Consider the following 9008-nt stretch of genomic DNA (forward strand, 5'->3'; position numbering starts at 1 on the left):
AAATAAATTTAATCTGTTCGGTTAACGAATCTCCATAAAATGACGTGTAAAATTACAATTTTTTAAAATTTCAATAACTTTTTAACGGTTTAGTGAATCGATTTGTAATTTTTACAGGAGTTTTAGAATTAAATGAGGAACGTTCTTCCAAATTTTTATTTGTCTCGTAGCATTTTGACATACCTCCCAAACATCCTTAAGACTTTGTATGAAATCCTTACATTTCCGGGTATTAACTTATTACAATTTTGTTGTTGTACTTATATAAAACTCACCGGAAATTAAACCATTATTACTACAAGTTCTTGTAAAAGGATTACGTATCAAAGACTGTTATTGATGGCTTCCCTGATTCACGAAAGGACTTAAATGGAGAACACAACGTTAAATCTTGTATATAGTATATTTGGACAAATCGGGAAGAAGGAATAACCGTTTTACGTAATCGTTATTGTAAGATCAAAGGTCCAGGATAACGTAAAACCGTAAAAAGAAGTGTATTATTCAAACAAACAGGTATGAAAGAAAGTCTCAGCTGCGATATTCCACGTTTAGTGGACGTTAGCCATCGTCCCTCCAGTGCGTGCCCCAATAAAAGATGTTTCGATCACCGGTCAAAGGAAAAGAATAATGTCGGGACAAAGGATTTCGATCTGGAGCAAGAAAAATACGAAGAAACAAGACTAGTACCGCTGTAGCCCCTTGCAAAACCAACAACAACTGACCGTTTTTGATCGGCTGCGATCTTTTCAATATAATAACCTAGGCCCCTATTGTGTCGCAGATTTTATATTTAACCTGATGCAAAAATATTCTTAAAAGATGCTTTATCGGTACGCTTCCTGTAATGTGTTTTTTCGTACCATTTTTTTTCTTCTTTCGGACAAATCTCCCTTTCAATACTGCATTACTGGGATACGTTTAGCTACAGTGACCATTTTTATAGCACGTGATTTTTAAAGCATCTTTCGCAGGTGTTACACCACGAGGACGAAGATTTTTTACTGTACGAAACCGTTTTTTCGGTTACTTTTAAGGGTGGATACATTTTTAATTTACAAAACAACATTTTTAAATAGATTGGAGACCTATTCATAAAAAATTTGTAATATTAATATAAAAATTCATTTAATTTTTATCCGCAACAAATTATCTTTATCTCGCCAGGAATCGAACCTGGGACCTTTGGCTTTGCGCAATTCTTCCTCATTAATTTGGGGTAATTTTCACATTATTATTAAATATTAACCAGTATTAAAAGCCTAAAAGGTACATTTCGTCGCTGTTGCTACTGTCACCTCTTGTAGCGTAGCGGATAGTGCATTGGTACGTAAAGTCAAAGGTCCCGAGTTCGAGTCCTGGCGAGGGTGTAACAGCAGCAACAGTTTTTCCTCAATAATTTAAATTTCATTTGTTTTATTGTTATTGTGTTATTTTACCTTGCTACCCCTAAACCACTATTAAAACTTTCTTAAAGTATTTCATAAAATTTGTACCGTTATTAGATCAAATTGTTTTTGAGTTTATTTTAGGTAATATTTTTTTTTTGAAAAAAATTGTAAAGGAATGGGACGGGGGGTTAAAAAGTCTGTACTATTTAATGGATTTTATACAAGTCACCGCATCTCTGGTCAAATTTTTGGTTGTCACTCGCATTCCATAATATTAATACAATAATACCGTCCCTTCAAGACGATGATAAATCGAAGTGGGAGCATGGTTTATATAAGAGACATTGCAAAACCTCCCTCACATACACACATGCATATGATTCTAGTAATACATACAAGGTGTTTGCAGTTCTAGAAGAGGGTGTCAGAATTTAACTACGCAATATTGCGGAACTATTCAACATAATAGACCATCAACTTTTTCTTTAGAATTGTCTAGAGGCCGTGAACAAGTCAGAAAAAATTGAAGTGACAATTTTCTATTGAATCAGAAGGACAAACACAGTATTATTTTTCCATGTTATTGACAAAGTTGTGAAGCCCAAATTGGAAATTAAAACTTCTAACTTCCTAGCTTCAACCCGAAAAATATAATAACTCTTCACAACACATATATAATCTTTCCTTTAACATTAAATAATCAGAAATCATAAGTCTTTTTCCCTAGTTTAACTCTTTCAGAAAAAACTTCAATCATTCTCCCAGTTTTCTTCACAAAACTACCCTTTTCAGTTTAAATTAGCAGAAAACACAAGTCTTTTCTCTGACTAACTCTACAATGAGTTTCAGTCTTGTCTCTAAATCTTAATAAATCTCCAATCTTCATGGTATTGATTGAGTCTAACTACTGATAAATCTTCATTCTTTCTTCTACTCTTCATAAAACATCAATTATTTTATGACTCTTGAGGAAATTTTAGTATCACGAACCCTAAGTGTACTTTCTTCAAAAATTTTTCTAAATTTTTAGAAGCCATCAGTTCTTTCTCAAAGTAAAAGTTTACAGAAAACTTCAGTCCCCTTATTGTCTCTGTTTTAACCAACTGTACTGGTAACATGTCCAAAATTTGTTGCAATAATTGACAATAGTTCATGACAATGTGGGCACCTTTTTTGTGAATTCTTTATCTCGAAACAGATATGTAATATGTATGGCGCATTGTAGGCCTATTTGTAACCTTTCCGATTTTTTTATGATCGCTATTGATTCTGGGGTAGGTACTTTGACAGGGGGGTAAGTCGGTCCATTTAAAATACGAGAGCGGGGCGTGTAGGCCAGCTCTTGTCAACAACAGTTGCTTATTGTTATTTTATCTGAATTATTTTTATTTATGAAGTTTTATCTTGCTGAAAATCTTTATAAAGTGGCAGTTCTACATATAAACGATTCTACACGGAGAAAATGAAAAAGGAAAATTTATCTAAATATTAAAGCGATACTTATAATTTAAGCTTATTATTTATTCTTTTTCTTTAAGCTTCTTAATTATAAAGCAGAGGATAGCGCAGAGTCGGGTCGCCTTCAATAAAAAAAAGTCACTTCTGTGCTCGCGAATGGTTAATTTAGAAATTCGAAAAAGATTGTTAAGGGTGTATGTTTGGAGCACGACGTTGTACGGGTGCGAAACATGGACAGTGGGCGCGGCGGAAAAGAAAAGGCTAGAAGCGTTCGAAATGTTGTATTATAGGCGAATGATGAGGGTACCGTGGATAGAGAAGGTTAGAAATGAAGCGGTATTAGAAAGAGTAAGAGAACAGGGGACTCTATGGAAGACAATAAGAAACAGGTGAGATAGGTTGGTAGGACACCTTCTCAGGCATGAAGGTCTGGTCAGAGACATGTTAGAGGCAGAAACAGGAGTTAGAAGGGGTAGCGGTAGATTTAGATTAGATTACTATTCGCAAATAGTTAAGGATTTCAGGGAAACGCGAAGATTAGCTCAGGATAAGAAAGAGTCGAGGTGTGTGTCCAACCAGTCTTATGACATTAGTATTAAGAGAACTACCCTTGATTTATAATTGTTAGTCCCGTAAATAGATAGGTATCTATTAATGATAAAAAATAAGTTAAGACAATAATTGAACTTTTGAACCTTTTACGTAGTCATACTTATTAATTTGACAAAAGGATATAATGGTAACCAATTATCAAGTGATTAGCGGAGATGATCATGTGGTCCCTTTGAAGTGTCCCACTTTATTCCGTCTCTATCAAATTCGCATCTACAAACAGGACCATAAAGCCTCAGTGTACACAACTATAAAATAAAAAAGAAACTCGTGAGCATCGCAGACAACGACACATTTCGCGTGTGTTTGTGTACGTATGTATGCATGTATGTGTACTTGTCGGGGTAGCGAAAACGATAAAGACGACGGATCAAGGGTGGCTGCGTGCTGTGCACCCTCGATCGTCAGTTTTTTACGCGCGTGCTACCGCCAATCGCAGTGTTCTATGTAGGAAAGAGCGTGTCTTGTAGCCACGTGCTTGGCTCAACGCGTTCACCAGGTGCAACTGTTGGTTAAGTTCCGATATTCCGTAAACGGGGAATTTCATCACGGCTAAAAAACGTCACAAAGAAGGACGAACTGGAGAGGGTGGTTTTTTTTATTCGACGTCGCAGCACCGTTTTAACAATCGTCCGATGTCTCTTCGCATACGCTGTTTCGACTAAAAGTGCAACCCAAGAATGAAAAATTGACGTTAGACGATAAACGAAACCATCACCCAACATTGGACTAAAATAATCGAACGAGTTATTAGAAGGGTGACTTGAGCGAGCACAACCGTATTTTTCGTCGTTCGTTGATGGCATTAGCAAAACACAAGAGGAAGGCAATTAAATGTTTTCTAAACATGTCATTATCAATAAGGATAGATTCGTATCTGTCAGACTTTCCAAAAACATGTGCAAGAATGGTAAAGAGTATCTACTATAATGTCACAACAAGAATTAAGAGTGCTCTATGATAAGATTCAAATTTTTATCATCATCGTTGGTCCAAAGACTGATTGAACACCTGTCTCTCTTCCTGCTTATTCTGAGTCAATCTTCGCATTTCCCTATAATTACAACATCCTACATCCTGAATTACGAGCAAATTTTCTAATTTAGGTCTCCACAAAACCCAAAACCCAACGCTAAACCACGATGTATTTTCGATAACAAGGTTACCTTCTTAAGGACCTTAAGAGAACTAAAGACGAAAGTATCGTGTTTTAGTGTTGGGGTTTTAGGTTTTTACTGTTAATTAAACACTAATCTGATTTAGATCTCTACAAAACCCAACGCTAAACCACGATGTACTTTTAAGTATCACGGTTACCTCCTGAAGGACCTTAAGAGAACTAAAGACCAAAGTATCGTGTTTTAGTGTTTTTACTGTTAATAACACTAATCTGATTTAGATCTCTAAAAAACCAAATCCCAACGTCAAAAAACGATACTGATATATGTCTGAAGTAATTTTCAGTCAGTATCTAACAATGTTACCTTCTTCAGGGCTTGAAAACAACTAAAAACCGAAGTAATTCGGACGTTCGGTCTCGTGTGTTAGCGTTGGGATTTTAGCTTTTTACTGTTAATCGTACAGTAATCTCATGTAAGTCTCTAGAAAACCAAACCTCAACTGCAAAACACGATACTGATATACGTCTGAAGTAATTTTCAGTACCTAACAAAGTTACCTTTTTCAGGGTCTAAAAAGAACTAAAGACTAAAGTACTTCGAACATCCATTTCCGGAATTTAACGTTAGGATTTTATCTTTGTAATGTTCTACGAATAGTTATCTAGTACTTCTATAGTTAGTATCACACAACAGCAACTGTTTCGATATACAGTATCATCATCAAGAAATGATACTATGTGATATGATCTATTTATTGTATTTCATCACCTGATACAACGAAACAATTGCGGTGACAGTAATTAAACATTAAACATAATAATTAATGTCATATTCAATCCATAATATGGTGTTTTAAAACCCCTATTCCTGCGTCCCATCCCTTACCAAGTTAAATACTACATTGGACTATGGTGTTTTTTCATAACGTTTTGCTTTCATTGTTTTACTGATCCTAATTCGAATGGCGCTGTTTGGCTCCCACAAATCATAGACCACGTTACTTTACAAACAACCCCGTATATTAGCTAAAACAATAAGTGAAACAGTATACAATTCCACATAAAATTGAATTTCTAATAAGACAAATGTAGTTGTAATTTGTTTCTCTTTAGAAGTCAGTCAGTTTTAAATATTATAGAACATTAAGCAGTAGATATCTAAGTAATAAAGATGCGAACATCCCTTATTCTTATTTGTAGATAAACAACAACATAATAACTCGTTATCATTTTATCGATATTTTTTTGTTCTGTACTTTTTGTTTTCGTTGTTTCGAACACTAAAACTAATTGAGACAGCTGTATTGACCTGATGCAATAATTCTAAATAAAAAGGAACCATACAACCGGATAAGTATATTCCACAACTGCCATCAACTTCCCGTGATAAGCGATAACGTGACCAAACATTTTCACACTTTTATCTCAGAACAAACTACCCCGAAAAGTTTGCGCTACAACCCTTGTAATCGGTTAAGAACACGGCCCTCTGTTGTCCCTTCAATCTACATAAGGCGCCTTCTATTTAATAACAGAATAACTCAAACCATTTCTTTCGTTGAAAACTAACTTATATGGAAAACTAGTTGAACCCGTCCAAATTTGGACGGATTGACACCTTTGCGCATTACCGTAACCTAACCTAATGCTATAAATTAAAAATTTAAACAAGAACTATTTGGATATCGAATAGAATATTCGTATTAACAAGTTGGTTATTAATGTTATCGTTTTTAGATACTCTTATATTTTCTTAAACGTAATCGATCATAAAATCTTCGTTTTTAATTTCTTTATTCATTAAAATCTACTTATCACTACACAATAAAGGATAAAGGAGTTTTGTATATACATGCATAGTATTACAGGTGATTTGTGAAAGGTGTTCCGGTAATTTTCTTCTTGCAATTAATAGAAATACCATAAATTATTAAGAAGTCGTTAAGCTACATCTCGGACATATTTTGTCGTTTACTAATCGTCGATAATATACTAGCATTTAAAGTCGCCCTGATATCCAGGCAATCAAAATTATCAAATTTTATGACTAACCCATTAATTTGATACAAACCATAAATGTAGCAAACACAGAAAACAATAAAAAATGTTTTAAATCCCAATATAAAGTAAAATAGGAGAAACAGTTGAAAGTGGTATAACAATGTAGTAAGGGGGTCGATGTTTATTTTTTTTTATTTGTTGCACAACCGCATTTTATTGGTTTACCTCCACACGCTTGCAGTGTAAACAAATGAAAGAGACATAGATGTCATTTATTTTTAGTGTCGGTATGTGTTTATTTACATAGTTTAGTGTAGGTTAGTGTCCAAATACTGGAACACATATGAAAGTAAGAATTGGCCTTCGTATTGCCATTATCATCTCAAGATAACCCGATAACACGGCTTAAAGTCTTGCGTTTGAATTCTGTGCACGCAATACAATTAACTATCAATTAAATACTCTTTATTTAATGATTAAACAGACGTTTCGGCTGATAATGATTTTCTCATTTTTATCTTTGTTTGCCTGAGTGTACTTGAGAGGTGATACGAAAATTTTGGAAGTTCGACGAGATATTCGTAGATCTTACATAACAATCGGTCAGACAGACTAATTACCACTAAAATTTGATCGTCTTAAAAATCAATTATACGAACATGAGACCGACATATCGTTCTTAGAAATCTGTACCTTGCATACGAATTATTAATTTGTTTACTTAAAATATTTAATTAGTTAACATAAAACTAATTAATGCTTACCACAAGTTTACACCCGTAACATATTTTGTGATCTTTTGAGAAATTTTTCTAATCCATCAAAGAATCATTTTTGTAACAAAATTTCGTTGGCATTATCTCAGAAAATGAATACGTAACTACATATATATTAATCAGTTGAATACTACACAAAAAAAGTTATATAACATCTCTTTGGTAATGAGGAAGGTCCAGACAATGTAAATCGTATCTCAAATGATAAAACTTATTTTTAACAATAACTATTAACATATGAACAACAACAACGATTGATTGGTAGATGTTTTATGAGTGAAGGGACTCATTTGTTTATTACTTTTTAGTGCGTTTTGCTTGTTTCTGATAAACCACTTCATTACACAGGGCATTACTACGATAATCTGATTAAAATTTAACTAGAAAATACAGGTGTTAAGAAAACAATTAGTCGTTAATCAACTTAAATTCAAAAAACGTCAGTAATAATAATTGCTTAATTTACCAATGACATGCAAACTTGCAAAGTTGTAAACTGATTTTAACGAGCACGTAATGAATAAATTAATAAACAAATGACAATCAACACCATAGTAGAATTTCCAACTACCTTATAGTTTAATTTTAGCATTGTTAACAAAATAAATTGTTAAAAATGATTATGATAAGTACTTGGGTATCTAAATTTCAATCTAAATATAATTAAAGTTATTAGGCAGGATTTTTCGAAAAGACTAAAACGAAAAGTAATTTTTTATTGCCTTTCTTTTGTTATAGGTTTATAGCTTACTTATTTTATAGGACCTATATGATGAAGTGAATGTAGATTTGATGATAATATCCAATGTGTATCATTTTTTTTTTCTTGAAAATAAAAAAGGACAATAAGAAAGGAACAGAAAATGAGAGAGAGAGAGAGTATAAGATTTTTCTTCGGCAGTAATACGGCATCTTTATTAATAATTAACTTTCAAGAAGAAAGAGAATTTTTCAAAGGAGAGTCACCAGCAAAAGAGCTTTTTGATGTTTTCTTTCACAAAGGGCTTTTATCCCTTAAAAGCATCGTGTGCAGGATTTATGTTTTATTTCGTAATTGCTCCAACTAGTACCATCTTAATTTACTTTAATGTTTAACTTCGCATTATAACAATATCACTGCATAGGCATGTCAACATTTTTTCAATTCTAAACCAAAAAGAATTTTTCGAATATTTTATTTTACCAAAAGAATAAAATTAGTAGACTTTTTCACGTGTAGTCTTAATAAATTTTACAGTTTTGTTATACATAATTATTAAATATGCATAATTACCATCAGATGCTTTAGTTAAATTGATATGAAATCGATATAGCAATTATCTGCGCATATACTAAGGTTACTGATCGAATTGTAAACTAATTGTCCACAAAACAATTACAAAATCACGAATTAATACGTATTATGTTAATTTAATTGCAATAAGCTTCTTGTAAGATAATGTGTACCCTTATTAAAGAGTTAATTTCACAAGAAAATCAGATAGAAGTCGAAACATATTTTAAGGTTTATGTATGGGTGGAATTTTGGGTTTTAGTACTTCACTGAAACATTCTACTTGGTTAATCCATTTTTATGATTATTTACCCATTTTAAAATTGTAGGCTTCTTTTGTATATATATACAAAGAAAAAATAAAAAATAAAAATTTA

The 9008-nt window shown here is 32.9% G+C and overlaps 1 protein-coding gene across 1 annotated transcript in view; it reads left to right on the top strand.

Annotated features, from left to right (window-relative positions):
- Positions 1–9008, top strand: part of LOC108732350 (cysteine--tRNA ligase, cytoplasmic) — a 64103-nt gene that overhangs the window by 20509 nt on the left and 34586 nt on the right. The window lies entirely within an intron of this gene.

Source organism: Agrilus planipennis, unplaced genomic scaffold (genome assembly GCF_000699045.2).
Source record: "Agrilus planipennis isolate EAB-ADULT unplaced genomic scaffold, Apla_2.0 scaffold30, whole genome shotgun sequence".
In the NCBI taxonomy this organism is placed as follows: domain Eukaryota; kingdom Metazoa; phylum Arthropoda; class Insecta; order Coleoptera; family Buprestidae; genus Agrilus; species Agrilus planipennis.